Source organism: Leucopleurus acutus (assembly GCF_964270905.1).
Source record: "Leucopleurus acutus genome assembly, chromosome: 7".
Classification (NCBI taxonomy): Eukaryota; Metazoa; Chordata; class Mammalia; order Artiodactyla; family Delphinidae; genus Leucopleurus; species Leucopleurus acutus.
In genome coordinates, this window is record NC_139150.1 from 69,465,156 (window position 1) to 69,482,479 (window position 17,324).

The 17,324-nt window shown below is 41.7% G+C and overlaps 1 protein-coding gene across 3 annotated transcripts in view; it reads left to right on the forward strand.

The window, feature by feature from the left end:
* Positions 1 to 6,537: 6,537 nt before the first annotated feature.
* The window catches only part of FOCAD (focadhesin), a 310,232-nt gene continuing 299,445 nt past the window's right edge, over positions 6,538 to 17,324 (forward strand). For all 3 annotated transcript variants that reach the window (XM_082843135.1, XM_082843136.1, XM_082843137.1), the window contains exon 1: positions 6,538 to 6,565. The gene's annotated coding sequence lies outside the window, so the exon portion shown is untranslated. The remainder of the gene's footprint in view (positions 6,566 to 17,324) is intronic.

A 17,324-nucleotide genomic window follows, 5' to 3' on the forward strand; every position in this document is an offset into this window, starting at 1 on the left:
GCCTCTTGGTTCACAAACCTAAAATATTTACTTTCTGGCTCATTACAGAAAAAATTTGCTGACCTCTGGTTTTGATCAATCCTGTTCTATCCCCTGGGGCTGGAAACACTGCTGGGTCAAATAAAAATCGGTATTGTTTTAACATGGGAATTCCATCAAAATAATGTATCTTGATATTAGCAAGATCTGATGGTGTCATATGAGTAAGAAAAGTGATTGGTTACAGTTAATATGGATACATGGCTACATCATCCCTATTGCTCTAGCTGACACTGAGCAAGCCACCACATATGAGGTGGCTGAGGCTATTCTAGAACAGCCAAGCTGCCAGCTGACTGCAGACACATAAGTAGACTCAGGAGGAACCAGCAAAAGCCAGCCTATATCAGAAGAATTGCCTAAGCAACCCACAGGATCCTGAAAATGAATAAATGTTTCTTTTTTTGTTTGTTTGTTTTTGTTTTTTTAGGTAGCCAGTCTTTTTATCAGCACCATTTGCTTGTGTTCATCTATTGTACCCCTTTTTAGAAGACCTATTTCTTTTGCTTTGTTAAAAAAAAACAAACCCCGATTTCTCAACACCTTAGTGTGACAAAATGTTCCAGGATTAAGTTATGTAATTGCATTGCAAAATAATAATGCATCTACCTTTCAGCAGCCTTATGCAAACCGCTATTTAATTTTACCTACTCAGATTTAACAATTCTGCAATGCACAACAACCCTTCATGTGACTTCATGGGATGCCCTGAAAAGGGCTCTAATTTTCAATGTTGAGGTATGGCAGATCCTGTACTCTCAGCCACCAAAGCCCTAGAGTACATCCTTGGGGTTTGAGCTTGTAGACTACCATGGCTGTGACTGCTTTGGGCTTGGCGTACTCTGTGTAGGTGACTGTATCCTGGATCATGTTCATCAGAAGGACTTGGAGCACCCTGCCGGTCTCCCCTTGGAAGAGGCTAGAGATGGGCTTAATGCCTCCATGCTGGGCCAGACACTGGATGGCAGGCTTCCTGATCCCCAGGTTTTTGCACAGCATTTTTCCATGGTGCTTGGCCCCTCCCTTCCCTGGGCCTTTTCCACCCTTACCATGACTAGACATGGTTGCTTTTGCAATATAAACATTTGTGATTTTAAGCCTCTAAGTTTGTTACACAGCAAAAGCTAACTGTTGTAGGTAATCAAGGTAAGATTGATTGAGAGATATCTTCTTTTTGCCCCTTCACTGTACCCCAGGAGATGGACCTATATGAACAGCATCATTGGGTTCCCTTGTGTCAGAAGATCAGAAAGAGAGAGGAGAATGAGGGAGGTCAAAGTATTAACTCCTGGGCTCTCCTCTCCCTGTTGGGTCACTGTGGACTGGCTGTGTTCCTTGACCAAAGCTCCCAATTCCTGTCAGGTAGCCCCTATGTACACAGCCTTCTCCATGTTTGGTAACTACTCCTTATTCTTGCCCCTTTAGGCTCAGAGGCGATTTTGGGGGCCTCAATGTTCCTGAGTTTCCCTTGTGATCTCTTTATTCCATGCCCACACCTTTGTTTATAGTCCCTTATTAAATGCTTCTCCATTTTCCTAATTTGATTGTGCCATCTGTTTCCTGCTGGGACCCTGACTGAGAGAGTAGGCCTTATCCAGGAGGTAATATCTCAGCAAAGGCTTGAATGATTCAATGGAATGAGTCATGAGAATATGTGGGGGGAAGTGCCAAGATCCTGCAGCAGAGAGTAGGCAGGGTTATTGGAGTGGAGTTGGCTGGGGTGAGTGTAGAAGGCAAGGTCAAAGATTAACAGGCAGTGTGTGTGTGTGTTGGGGATGGAGGTGCATGGTACAGGGGGACTGATCATGTATAGTTTGTTGACCTTTGTAAGGGCTTTGGCTTCTCCTCTAAAAGAAATGGGGAGCCATTGGAGCCATCTACTCACATCTAATTAAGTCTAATAAGACTACTTTCTGTTATGTGTCGACAGTGGAGCCCTGTGACTCAGTTCTGAATTTCTCCTCCCAGTTTCGTTCCTGCTGATGAATGTGTGTGCGTGTTGAGCTAGCCCAGCATGCTTGGGCCTGAGTTCAAGGCTTTGTGCCTCTCCTGATGCTGTGGGGGACATGACCTTCTCTTACAGTACAGGATTCACACTACAGTGTCTTTTTTTGTTAGCATATTCTTTTCAGTTCAGTTAATGATTTGGGAGTGGACACATTTTTCTTACTCTCTTTCTTTTTTTGTTGTTGTTAAAGTCAATAGGCCCTTCTCTACTGACTTCAAAAAGTGTACTTATCTAAAGGGTCTGGTACAATAGAGAACTAACTGCTTAACAACTTCAGGGGTAATAATACAAGGAGTTTAACAGAGAAATGCTGTCTGCTTGCTTATCTCTGCAAGAAGGTGGTTTGTCCTGAATATTTAAAAGGCAAAGAGTTCATTTGCATGTATTGCATGTAGGATCTAAGCCTATCCAGAAAATAATATACAGATTTGAAGTCTGTTTTGATCCTTCAATTGAAATTTCCATCTGAGCTGGGGCTTCTGGTATTATGTCTAGACCACCCTCTGCAGGTTACATGAATGAAGTTGATTCTTCTCCCATGGCCCCCATCCGGGTCCAGTCTCTCCCTGCTGTTTCTCAAAAATTCTCCCCAGGCTGACTCTCAGGGAATATAGACTCCACATATCTATATCAGATATGGGTGTGCCTTACTCAGTCCAGCTGATTTTTCCTAGTCTTACCCCAATCAAAATGTCACTCCAGGGCTTCCCTGGTGGCGCAGTGGTTGAGAGTCTGCCTGACGATGCAGGGGACACGGGTTCGTGCCCCGGTCCAGGAGGACCCACATGCCGCGGAGCGGCTAGGCCCGTGAGCCATGACCGCTGAGCCTGCGCGTCCGGAGCCTGTGCTCCGCAACCGGAGATGCCACAACAGTGAAAGGCCCGCGTACCAACAACAACAACAACAACAAAATGTCAGTCCATACAGTAGCTGTATTCCCTCAGGCCCCATTCTTTGCTTTCAGCTCAGAAGGAAACCAAGCTACTTAGCTAATCTGATTAATTAAGCAGGCAGGAGACTTCTCTTCCTGGCTAACAACACAGCTGGCCTATCAGAACCAGTTCTAATCTTTGTTGTCTAACTTTGACCCTGATTTCTTTTTAAATTTGTTATTATTATTTTCAAACATTTCTAGCCCTGCTCATGAAATGGGCTGTTCCAATCGGTATGCAGTAGAAAGAGAACTGGACTTTGTCCCTCTGCAATCTTAATTTCCCTCGCCAGCAATGGACAGTTAAACTAAATCAAAAAAACATCAAAAAATTTTGAGAATCAACACAGGACTTTAAGGTCGTTAAAGCAAACAAAACTCCCAACAACTTAACCTACTAATTATTAGGAGAGAACATTTTTTTTTTACATTTAAAATTCTTTTTAGCATTTAGCTCTCTTTTTATTTACTTTTTCTTTTTTTTTAAATTAATTTTTATTGGAGTATGGTTGCTTTACAATGTTGTGTTAGCCTCCACTGCACAACAAAATGAATCAATCAGCCATACACATACAGATATCCCCTCCCTTTTGGACTTCCCTTCCATTTAGGTCACCACAGTGCATTAGGTAGAGTTCCCTGTGCTATACAGTATATTCCCAAAGAGAGAACATTTTTAACAGAAAAAAATCAAAGCATAACCTCACAAAGAACAGTCCTTTACACTGAATAAATTTATTTTTATGAAAACTTAATACATTGTCTTTATTTTTCATTTCAGCACTTAGTTAAAACTTTGTCATAGACTGGCAGCTTCTGACATCCTTTCTGGTTCTAAAAGTCTATACCTCTAGTCTTGTACAAATAAATCTCCAGGATGAGCTGGCTCCCTGAGGCTCTGGATTGTGTATTTCATCTTGCTATCTCTCATATCTAGCACAGTGCCAGGTATAGCAATAGATTAAATAAATTAAAAGGTAGAAAAATCCTTGCTGAACTACAGTCATGTATGGAAGGAGTATATCCCAGAAGTAGGGTGAGTATATCCCAGAAGAGAGTGAGCCCTTGTGCTTCCAGCCTAGCCCAAGATCTGCAGCAAGTTGTTGTCAGTTTTAGGTTGTTGGTTTAACAGCCTAAATCCCTCAATCCTGCCCAAAATCAGAATCTAGGGGAAGTGTCAAAAGTGAAAAATCACAGACTCACCATCTTTCTTTAAATGGGCGTTTCCCCAAACACTCCTAAAACCAGACTTTCTATAACAGATGCAGTACATTTATTTATTGAGAGCCAGAGTGCCTCTTGATCAAGATGCTTTACTCCTTGTGCCTAATTGTCATTATTTATAAAATGTGTGTAATAACTATGCCTGCTTCATAAAGTTGGATTAAATGAGTTGACATACATTGAAAGGTGCTGTTCACATAGTTAAATGTTCATTTGTAACTTTGACTAATGTATCTCAAAAAATAAGGAAATAGAGAAAGAATTTTTAGGGGCTTCCCTGGTGGCGCAGTGGTTGAGAATCTGCCCGCTAATGCAGGGGACACGGGTTCGAGCCCTGGTCTGGGAGGATCCCACATGCCGCGGAGCAACTGGGCCCGTGAGCCACAACTACTGAGCCTGCACGTCTGGAGCCTGTGTTCCGCAACAAGAGAGGCCACGATAGTGAGAGGCCAGAGCACCGCGATGAAGAGTGGCCCCCGCTTGCCACAACTAGAGAAAGCCCTCGCACAGAAATGAAGACCCAACACAGCAAAAATAAATAAAATAAATTAATAAACTCCTACCCCAACACCTTCTTAAAAGAAAAAGAATTTTTAAAAAGAATTAAAATAGTCCTAAAAGAAGTGCTGTTGTATTTGGAATTATTAAGGCTGAACAGGGGGGACTTCTCTGATGGTGAAGTGGTTAAGAATCTGCCTGCCAATGCAGGGGACACGGTTTCTATCCCTGGTCTGGGAAGCTCCCACATGCCGCGGAGCAACTAAGCCTGTGCGCCACAACCACGGAGCCTGCGCTCTAGAGCCCACGAGCCACAACTACTAAAGCCCGCGCTCTAGGGGCTGCATGTTGCAACTACTGAGCCCACGTGCTGCAAGTACTGACACCCACACGCCTAGAGCCCGTGCTCCGCAACAAGAGAAGCCACTGCAATGAGAAGCCCACGCACCGCAATGAAGAGTAGCCCCCGCTCGCTGCAACTAGAGAAAGTCCACGTGCAGCCAAGACGTGACGCAGCCAAAAAAAAAAGACTGAAGGGGAATATCATCAAAGTCCATAAAATCAAGAAGGCAATTATAAACCTTATAACACTCCTTTCTCTCAGAGGGTAACAGATTGAATATATAAGTAGGTTCAAAATTAATTTAGATAAATTCTTACATAATAAATGCATAATAGATTATTGAGAGAACTGAAGATGGTCTGTGGTATATTATTACTTTTTTGAAGTGGAGTATAGGAAACCAAATCTTTCTTACAAATGAGAAGTAGAACTTGTCAGCACATTAAAAACACTTTGGAAACTTAGAAAAAGACCAATGCCAAGGCCCCACAGCAGAGCTATTAAAACAGAATCTCTAGAAATGGGGCTCAGCTACTGGTATTTTAAAAAAACCTCCTCAAATGCTTGTAAAGGTGCACTAGGGTTTAGAAACTGCTGGGTAAGTCAGGTTCTCTAGAGCAACTTGTCTTAACTATTTCATCTTGTATATAATTTTCACTTTTGCCATCCACAATCAGAATTCCATTTTGTCATAACCTCATCTTTTTTTCCTGCTGCCTCTTTTAGCTTCTGTTCCATGGTGCCAGGTGTCTTAGAGCCTTCTTATGAAAATGCGTGTTCATGCATGGGTGGACACTCAATAAGTATTAGACAAAAATAATAACAACAATAAAAGTAACAATTATGGGCGCCACTTCTCCCCAGATTAAATCAACAGAAATGCCTGGGCCAGGACGACCTGCAGGACTACCCAACAGGTGGATAATGTCACTGTAGCATCAAGAACTGCAATGTTCTGTGCTGGCCAACTGAAGTAAAGATACCAAGCAGCAGCTACAAGGAGAAGAACGAAACCGCAAGTCTGCCGTCTGTATTAAAATTTCTGAATCCTAATGTTATCGGTATTACTTTTTTCCCGGGAAACAAAATCTCCAAATACCAAGAAGCTGCTTTGCACCGCCAAAAGCTGCATAGGGGCAGGCTGCCAACAGGACCATCCGGACACGCTGCAGTGGCATCTCCAGGCGGGTTACTTTAAACTGCCTTCCCTTGGGCCAACTCCCCACTGCGGCGCAGCCCCACAGCCAGCACTTGCACGCGCCGCCCTACCTTCCCCCAGGCGGCTGCGGAGCTGCGCTTCTCCGCCCACGCTGCCTTCCAGCCGCAGTGCGCGGCCTTGGCCTTGAACACGCGTGCGCGCGAGCGAGGGTGGGCGGGCCGAAGTTGGAGGAGGCGGGGGCAGGCCCTTGCCGTCTGCAGTCCATTGGCTGTCTCCCCGTAGTCCCCGCCCCCAGGCGTTCGAGACGGCGGGGCGGGCCACGTCAGGCAGCCGGCGTGGGGTTGAGCTTGTGGCAGAAAGCAGGTAAGCTATGCGGGTGGCAGGCGGCAGGCTGCGGGCAGCTGCCTCCAGCACAGAGGCCGCCGGGTCGCACCCGCCGGTGGCCTGACTCAGCTTGCTGGGAGGGAGGCTGAGGCCCTGTGGGCCTGGAGCTCTGATGGGAGATGGGGCAGTGGAGCATGTGGTGGCAGGGCCGCGTCGCGGTGTGGGCGGCCAGGAAGGGGACAGGTCTTGCCGTTTGCCCTCGTCCTGTCCTGTCTGGGTTCTGAACTCCTGAAGAACTAGGCCTTCTACGTTAGAGAGCTCTCGGATGCCTGGGTGGGGCCGGCTCTGGTGCCTACGGTGGGGCTCAGCGGGATCCCGACTCGGAAACAGGTCGGCGCGATCTTTGCATACCTTCCTGCAGCAGGTTGCAGTCGTCCCACTCTCCCCCGACCGATTCCCTACTCGAAGGCAGCACAGGGGATTCCAGCCCTGTCCTGCTCGTCCTGGGGTGACTGTCTCCTCCTGATTTCCAGTGACTCACTTAGACCCTGTCCACTTTAATGCAAAGGCTTATGGGTGAGCAGGGCCTGTTTTCAGACCTCCTGGTTCTCTGGCTCTGTACTCATTTGCAGGAATTCCCTGAAGAAACAGTATATATCTGTATCCCTCTCTATATATCACATATGTGTATGAATGTATGTTTTGAAATGTCTGCAACAGCTATACAAAGATTTGCAGAAACTTGCCGCTGTGTTGCCCCTACTCTCCATGAATTTTAATTTCAGCCATGGCATCCTGATCCCTCAGTTTAGTTTCTGAATTTGGAGCTTCTAAAATCAATGAAATCATGCTATCAAGTATCATGCAATCATTCATCTGTTCAACACTTTTTTGATGTGTTCCTTCATGGTCAAGGTCTTATGCCATAAACTAAAATGGGCATTCCCTGTCTTTTTCTTCCAGTTTATCTGCCAGTTTTATTGTCTCGATTTGATGATTCAATTTCAGGTTCTAGATTTAGACACAGAAGCTTATGATCCTGTATCATAGGCTACAGCTCTACTGGGACCTCATTCAGTTTTCCTTACTTTCACCTCTGCTAAGCCTCAGACCATGATGGCCTTGAGGCATAATCCTGCTAAGTATCGCTAAAGACCCTAGGTCTCAGGCACCTATCCATAAAGTGAGGTGATGGGGTTAGAAATATTTAGTAATATTGAGATATTCAAGGACAGGATGGGCAGATTGCATGTTTACTGAACTGTGTTAACAGTTGAGAAGTGACCATTTAAAAAACCCTGGATATATTTTAAGATAATATGTTTTACTCTTCCTGAATCTGTCCATATTGACGTTTTGACTAGCAAGCAAGTGCATGTTTACAATTTTGATTCACATCCAATTCCTGCACTCAAAGCACTATGACTCATCTAAATTTTGAAATGTAATAATCAGGAGCTTTTTAATGTTACATTTAAAGATATGATATAAAAACATTGGATAAGAATGCAATTTTTGAAGCATTTTTACTTGCTTTAGTAGATTAGTGGTAACTAAAACCTCTGCCTTGGTTATTTGCTTACTTGGTTAATATTAGGTAGTTGTCATCACCTGGCTAATGTCTTTCAGTATCATGTCTTTGTTAACATTTATTTTATCAACCTAAAATTTACTGGATTTTAATTGATTGGTGTCTCCAGTTGAGAATTGATAACCAAAAGGTAAATAAATCATTAGTTTGAGAATAAAAATGCCTATAGAGATGTAACAATAGTTTTTCACTTGTTGATTGATTGATGGTACTTATTAAGCAATTCGTTTAGCCTTCCTGCAGGTGTTAAATTTCTAGAATAGTTTTTCTGAGACATAATATTCATAGCCTTGTGATACTTTTTGACTATTGTTCACAAACCATTAGGTGAATTAAATTAAACCCCTTTATCACTATTAGGGGTTTGGAAAATTTAAGAAAGTTGAACTTTAAAAAATTTTGCTTTTGCTAGATCTTTCTTGTTCTAGAAATGGAGCAGATTAAGATGGGAAGATGAGGAGAAATGCTAGAGCTGAGGGCAAAAATCTAAGTGGAGTCTTCTGGTTTAAAATTTGGGGAGACTCATAGGATTCAGGTGTATATGAAAGTATCTGTGTGAAGGAAAAAAATTAAAATTTTGGGAGAAAAGCACAATGAAAAGTGAAAGTATAACTATATTTGGAAGAAATGTAAGGAAATAGTAGTTTCAGGGTTATTTATGGGTCTATAGCAAAACCTGATCTTAATATTTCTTGATTGATGACAATGAGCTCAGTTTATCTCAAAAAAGAAACCTGGGTGATAATTTAAACTTTGATCAGGTGGGCAATAGATGTTTCTTTAGGAGATGTGAAATCTATAAGTATTATATTTTTTTAAAAGTACTACAGATCTAGAGATGAGCAATATAATACAATATGATATAGTTATATAAGTATAATATAAATCTTTGATTCACAATTAGTGATAAATTGTTTGGAGGTTGTGTGTACTATTTCCACACGATAGGAAACAAATTTGCTAAGCTAATAGGACAAGGGATGTTTGTCATTTTTCTCCCATTTCAATTATTTGAAACAAATTTTTCAAGCAATGTGGAAGATCCCATCTCTTTTCAAACAATAGATTGAACATTTTTGTTTTTATAAATTGGGTCCACCAAGTACTTCTGGCCTCATAATTTTTTAACCTGTTCCAAGCCACATTGGAAGTAATATAATTGCATTTATGATTTAAAAATTTTGTTAATTTATATTGGCTTTCATTCAGTTAGCCTGAGTTACTTTAGTTTTATGTATTTTGAAGACATTTCAAAAGCTATGACATTAAATACTGTAAAATTTTCCATTGTTCATTTCTTTAGGCCCAAGGAAGTTGAGAATTCGACCTGCATAGATAAGTTTGTTATTATTTATTTAAAGATTCATGATTTCACTTGGGACCAATGACACATTCCATTCAAGCTTCTAACCTGAAGACTTCCGTTCTTTCCGTTGTTTTAGAATATATCCTCTAATCTCTTTTTGGTCAGATACAGTGACTGCTCATTTGGCTGATAAGCGTGTTGAACAAATGTTATAATTGTGAATGTTGAACTGTAGTTTTGTTATGAGGTTTTCTGGCTGCCAGGGTGTATCTTTCCCTCCTCTTTTGACAACCTTTTTCTTTGGGCTTGCTGCTCTCAGAATTTACTTTGAATTTTACTCTGTTTAACAGTCTTGAACTGGTTGATTTATGCGATCAGACCTTCAGGTTTTAGCATATGCTGTTAGGACAAAACATGGAGGGAGTGGAGGAAACTTTTTATTAAAGTTGTTTTGAATTGCTGAAACATGTAAATAAATGGAATTTTTACAGGTTCATACGTGTTAAAGATATTGTATTCATTATTTATTTTTTCACTCAGTAAAGACAGAGCATCTGCTCTGGTCCCAAGTCCCTAACTTTTCTTCAGGAGTTTATAGTATTGCTTGGAAGCCACAGACAAGGCCAAAATACAATGAGATAAATATTATAATTAGATGTATGCATCGAGTATAGTGGGGAATAGAGGAAAACTGTGTGAGTGTGAGATTTTAAGACATTCAGAAGAGGCTTTCTGGAGGCATTTTCATCTGAACTGAATTTTGAGAGCAAGTAGCGATTGTTTGGTGAGGATGGTGGAAAAGGCATTGTAGGCACAAGAAAGAACTAAGGCCAAATGGACAAGTTACAGACAAAACACAGACTTTAATGTGTTAAGGAGAGAATAGAGAGATGAGGTTTAATAAGTAAACAAACACCAAATAATAAAAGGCCCTCTTCCCCACCATGTTAAAGGTTTTGAACATTATCCTTCAGGCTGTGGTGGTCCATGGGGAAGAGATGTTAAGTGGAGGAAAGTTAAGATCAGTTTTATGTGGCAGTGTGCAGAATGAATTGTAGTGGAGCAAGGCCCAATTGTGAAGGCAAGATATGATAGAACTCCAAATTATGCAGTAGGGCTCGAGGATAGGATGGATGCAAGGTATATTAAGATGGTGAAGTTGGTGCCCACTTGGATATGTGGGATGAGGAGAAGGCAGCGTCAAGGATGCCTCCTAGGTTTATGACTTCCTAAGATAGGAATCACATGAGGATTATCACATGTATGGGAGAATAAGATCGGTCTTGAACATGCCTTTAGGTCACACAATTGGTGCTATTCAGTGGGCAGTTGGCCACATTCGTCTGGGGATGAGGAAGGGGATTCTAGGTAATGTAGAGATTAAAATGTTATTGACATATAAGTGGTAGTGAAAAAAGTGTTGAGAGTGGGTGTGATACCTAAGACGGAGTTTGTGGAATAAGAAAGAATAAAACAGAAGAGGAACTCTGGGAAGCACCACCATATAAGGAAGATGATCCAATGAAAAAGACTGAGAAAGACAGTGGAGCTCTAGAAGACAAGGAGGGAGAGAATTTGAGAAGGCGAGAATGGTCAGCTGTCAAATACCATCAGGAATGGAAGAAAGAGCTGACTAGAGATTTTGGGAAAGTTTACCAGTTAGGCAAGGAGCATTCATTTGTAGTGACACTAGTTCATATAATTGTGTGACTTTCTATAGCAAAATTCAGTAGAACTAGAGATTATGAATAGTTGGAATGATCCAGTATTTGGATTTTATAATGTACCTATGGTAGGAATGCAAGGGAATTCAAGGTCTTGACAAGATGGTGGTTGAAGTGATGGAATGTGAGGTTTAGACTGGATAGAGGTGATGACCAGGCCAGGAGCAGGCTGCAAGATTGAGAGAAAATAATTGGTTCAAGGGATTAGAAATCAGAATGAAGTAAATATACACGTGTAGGTAGGTATAAGGGAGATAGCTGATAGGATGGAAGTACTCTGTAGTCTGAGTAGAATATTGGAGTTTTAGATTTTTAGAGTGCTGATGGAGTGTAGGGTTTGGCCATGGACGTAGATGGATGAAATGGAGGTTACATGAAGGTGTTCAAGAACAATGAGACTGGTGTGTTGGATGAATCACTCACCTAGACGTTGACCCCAGATGATTGTGTACCCAGGGTGGAGAGAGATACTATGAGATAGACCATGGTTTCTTAGGTTTTAGACTGCCAGTGGTAGTGATCAGTATACATGAGAGATGAAGATACCTGGATATGCACCCTCAGAGGTGTGGGGTAGATGGTATGGAAATATTCTTCTGAGCCTTGGAGCTTGGAAGGATGATTAGCCTTCACTGAAGTGGCCAGCAAAGAAGAAAAGTCTAGTTTTTGTAGGCCTAAGAGGTAGGGGAAGCATCTGATGAAGAGGCTGAGCATCTAATAACAAAACTCATTGACCATGGTATCCGAGTCCAAAAGGTTGGGACTGTTTAGTGTTTAGTGAGAAGGAAGGCAGGTTAGAAAAAAGTTAGATTTGGGTGTGAGAGTGACAGTTTTTCTGAAGCGCATGGCTGGCTTTGAAGTTAAAAATAGTAGTTTGGATTTCAAGTTTTGGTGAAGCCTCCCGTTATCAACTTTATCCATCAAATAATTACAGTTTCGGTAGTAGGATAGCAGATATAGGACTAGTTCCATTTAAAAATAACATATATCTCCAATGAATATTTATGTTATGAGAAAGGAGAGGGTTTTTGCTTTTTGCACCTCTTTTTGACCTTTGGACTTCTAAAATATTTTGGCAAATACAGTTGACCCTTGAACAACATGGGTTTGAACTGAGAGGATCCACTTATACTTGGATTTTTTTCAATAAATATGTGCTACAGTACTACATGATCCATGGTTGGTTGGATCCATGCATGTGGAACCGTGGGTAGGGAGGGCCGACCGTAAAGCCATATGTGAGTTTTCCACTCCAGGGAGGGTCAGCGCCCCTCAGCGCCACATTGTTCAAGAGTCTGCTGTACTTCTCATCACATGTGACAACTCCCATCTATTAGGATGCCTGGAAGGTTATGTTGAGCATTTTTAGGTTGGTTCTGGTCTCGGAGGTGTGAAAAATGCTTTGATAACTGATGACAGTTGCCATGGATGTGGGAGGTGGGTGTACCTGATTTCCCTCTGATTTCTCTCCATTATTTTAGGACTGAGATTCTTGTGGAATAGTCTCTGTGTTTCTAAGTCTCTCTTCCTCGCTCATGCACGAAGATTCCTTTCACCTACTCCAGGATTTGGCTCCATTGTCTCTCCTGCAAGATCACATTTTCCCTCATTACTGGATTATTCCCTTCAGTATCTAAACATGCTGTTATTTCTCCTACCTTAAAATAATTACTCTTCCTTGACTCCAGTTCCTCCTCATGCCACCACACAACTTCCCTTTATGGCAAAACTTATGTGTCCAATTACTTCCTCCCATTTGTTATTAAACTCACTTTCATCAGACTTTCTCCCTTCCTACTCTAAAAAAAAATTGCTTTCCTCAAAGTCACTAATGACTTTCATTTTGCTAAGTCCAAAGATCTGTTTTTAATTCTCATCTTTTACTTGACAGATCATTTTCCCAACTTTATTTACATATGATTGACACATAACTTTGTGTAAGTTTAAGGTACAGCATGTTGATTTGATACATTTAGAAGTTGCAAAATGATTTCCACCATAGTATGAGCCACCACCTGTATCCTGTCACATAGTTACCATTTCCTATCAGCAGTTTTTCCTCCTACCCCTCTGCTCCTTTTCAATTCCTTTACTGGTTCTTTCTTATCTCTCTGACCTCTCAACATTGAAGAGCTCCTGGGCTCAGTCCTCATGGTCCTAAATACTAGCTTTAAATACTAATAATACCCTATTAGCCCCCAAATATATATATATATTTTTTAATATATATATTTATATATATACATTTGCCTGGACCTCTTCCTTTGAACTCTAGACTCTGTATATCCAGATGCCTACTCAGCACTTCTTTTTGGATGACTAATAGAAATCTCAAATTCAGCTCCTGATTTTCTTCCTATACCTGCTTCATCTGTGGTCTTTCCCATCTCAATTCATGGAAACTTGACCTTTTCCATGACTTGGGCGAAAATCTTGGGTGTCATCCCTGACTCATCTCTCACAAGCCACCTGTAAACTATTAGGAAAGCCTATTGGCTGTCCCTTCAAAATATGTCTAGAATCTGAGTACTTCTCACTACCCACTGCTCTCACTCTAGTCTAAGCCTCCATTGTCTATGTCCTTGATGTTGTGATAGCCTCTGTATCAGTTATCTGTTACCACTCAACGTCGGAATTTAGTGGCTTAAAGCAACAATCATTTATTAGTTTATGGTTCTGGGGCTGGCAATTTGGATCAGGCTTGGGGAGGTCGGGGTGGGGGGAGTTCTTTTGCTGGTGGGCTCACTCATGTAGCAAATGGGGACTGGTGGGTTTGGAGGCTTCAGCTGGGATGGCTTATCTCCGCTGCACCAGGACCAGTAAGCTGTCCCATGCTTCTTAACACGGTGCTCTAATAGAGCCAAGAGAACGAGAGGGAGCTGTATGGCCTTTTGAGATGTAGACTAAGAATTCCCACAACTTCACTTCTCCCACTGTTGTTCATAGTTACAAAGACAGCCCAAATCCAAGGGGATGTTGAAATAGACTACTTATGAGAGGAGCAGCAGAGGTACTTTGTAAGGAAATGTGCATACAGGAACAGGGAGGAATTTGGGGCCATTTTTTTGCAATCTGCCGTAGTCTCCTAACTGATCTGTTCTCTCTTTGTCTCCTACCATATTGTCAGCAGAGTAGCCAAAGTGATTATTTTTAAAACATAAGATTTCTTCTCTCTTCCAAAACCCTCTGATGGCTTCCCATTGCCACCCAAAGTAAAAAGCAAAGTCTTTACTGTGGCCTGTGAGGCTTGCTACCATCTGACCCCTTTGTTGCTTCTCCAGGTTCATTTCCAACTACTCTCCACTCACTCACTAACTCTGCTCAGTTAGCCTCTTTGCTCTTCCTCAAACATCTGACTCATGCTCTCACCATGGCTTTTTTTTTTTAAATAGATCTTTATTGGAGTATAATTGCTTCACAATAGTGTGTTAGTTTCTGTTGCACAACAACGTGAATCAGCTATACGTATACATATATCCCCATATCTCCTCCCTCTTGCATCTCCCTCCCACCCTCCCTATCCCACCCCCTAGGTCATCACAGAGCATTGAGTTGATCTCCCTGTGCTATGCAGCAGCTTCCCACTAGCTATCTATTTTACATTTGGTAGTGTATATATGTCCATGCCACTCTCACACTTCATCCCAGCTTTCCCCTACCCCCCACCACGTGTCCTCAGGTCCATTCTCTACGTTTGCATCTTTATTCCTGTCCTGCCACTAGGTTCATCAGTACCATTTTTTTTTTTTTAAGATTCCATATGTATGTGTTAGCATACGGTATTTGTTTTTCTCTTTCTGACTTAGTTCACTCTGTATGACAGACTCTAGGTCCATCCACCCCACTACAAAAAACTCAATTTCGTTTCGTTTTATGGCTGAGTAATATTCCATTGTATATATATATATGCCACATCTTCTTCATCCATTCATCTGTCGATGGACACGTAGGTTGCTTCCATGTCCTGGCTATTGTATTTTTTTTGTTTTGTTTGTTTGTTTTTTGCGATACGTGGGCCTCTCACTGTTGTGGCCTCTCCCGTTGCGGAGCACAGGCTCCGGACGTGCAGGCTCAGCGGCCATGGCTCACGGGCCCAGCCGCTCCGCGGCATGTGGGATCTTCCCAGACCCGGGGCGCGAACCCGTGTCGCCTGCATCGGCAGGCGGACTCTCAACCACTGCGCCACCAGGGAAGCCCCTGGCTATTGTAAATAGTGCTGCAGTGAACATTGCGGTACATGACTCCTTTTGAATTATGTTTTTCTCAGGATATATGCCCAGTAGTGGGATTGCTGGGTCGTATGGTACTTCTGTTTTTAGTTTTTTAAGGAACCTCCATACTGTTCTCCATAGTGGCTGTATCAATTTACATTCCCACCAACAGTGCAGGAGGGTTCCCTTTTCACCACACGCTTTCCAGCATTTATTTTTTGTAGATTTTTTGATGATGGCCATTCTGACCGGTGTGAGGTGATACCTCATTGTAGTTTTGATTTGCATTTCTCTAAAAATTAGTGATGTTGAACATCTTTTCATGTGCCTCTTGGCCATCTGTATGTCTTCTTTGGTGAAATGTCTATTTAGGTCTTCCACCAATTTTTTAATTGGGTTGTTTCTTTTTTTGATATTGAGCTCCATGAGCTGTGTGTATATTTTGGAGATTAATCGTTTGTCCGTTGTTTCATTTGCAAATATTTTCTCCCATTCTGAGGGTTGTCTTTTCGTCTTGTTTATGGTTTCCTTTGATGTCCAAAAGCTTTAATTTTAATTAGGTCCCATTTGTTTATTTTTGATTTTATTTTTATTACTCTAGGAGGTGGATCAAAAAAGATCTTGCTGTGGTTTATGTCAAAGAGTGTTTTTCCTATGTTTTCCTCTAAGAGTTTTATAGTGTCTGGTCTTACATTTATATGTTTAATCCATTTGGAGTTTATTTTTGTGTATGGTGTTAGGGAGTGTTCTAATTTCATCCTTTTACATGTAGCTGTCCAGTTTTCTGGCACCACTTATTGAAGAGGCTGTCTTTTCTCCACTGTATGTTCTTGCCTCCTTTGTCATAAATTAGGTGACCATAGGTGTGTGGGTTTATCTCTGGGCTTTCTATCCTGTACCATTGATCTATATTTCTGTTTTTGTGCCAGTGCCGTACTGTGTTGATTACTGTAGCTTTGTAGTATAGTTTGAAGTCAGGGAGCCTGATTCCTCCAGCTCCGTTCTTCTTTCTCAGGATTGCTTTGGCTATTCAGGGTCTTTAAAAAAAATTATTTATTTATTTAATTTTTTATTTTGGCTGCACTGGGTCTTAATTGTAGCACATGGGATCTTCGTTGCAGCACATGGGCTCTTTAGCTGTGGCATGGAGGCTCTTAGTTGCGGATGTGGACTCTTAGTTGCAGCATGCATGTGAGATCTAGTTCCCCAACGAGGGATCACACCTGTGCCCCCTGCAGTGGAAGCACAGAGTCTTAACCACTGGACTGCCAGGGAAGTCCCCAGTTTGAATTTTTTTAGGCAAGAATATTCTTGGAGGGTTCTGTGTATGTTTTCTCATTCCTTCACATCATAAGGACACAGTGTCTGGTTTCTCACTTTTAATGATGCTAAGATGAATCAATGGGTTCAGGTGGTATCACTCAGAGCCCTCTAATATAAAGTTCCCATCATCCTTTAACTTAATTGTTTTAGCAACAATTGAGTCACTCACAAATCAGTTAGATATTAACAAAGTGACCTCATATTTTTAAAGGTTTTTTTTTTAAGAAATGAATATATTTTCATTTTCTTCACATTTCTCTTTACAGTATCAATTCACAACCAATTTTTCCCATCCCCCCTCCCTGAATCCTAAATTTGCTCACAGTCACAGTGCCTTCAGAATGTATTGAACATATAACATAAAGCTTGGAAGGAGTTATGAAATGGAATGGACAATGAAGGCTGAGTGAATAGGGAAGTAAGGATTATCTACCCACCTACATACTGATTTGCCTGTCTCCCCTCCCTCCTTTATATCTCCCTCTTTTTACTTCGTGAGATTTTCCGCTCCGTAGGATAGTTAGGGTTTAGCAGGCCACCGAGGCCTTATGGGGATTAGGAAGTGGGGCATGTGCTGGCAGCAGCATTGGTATTGGGTGTGAATTGAATGCAAATCCAGGCTAGAGCTAAGCATACAAAATTT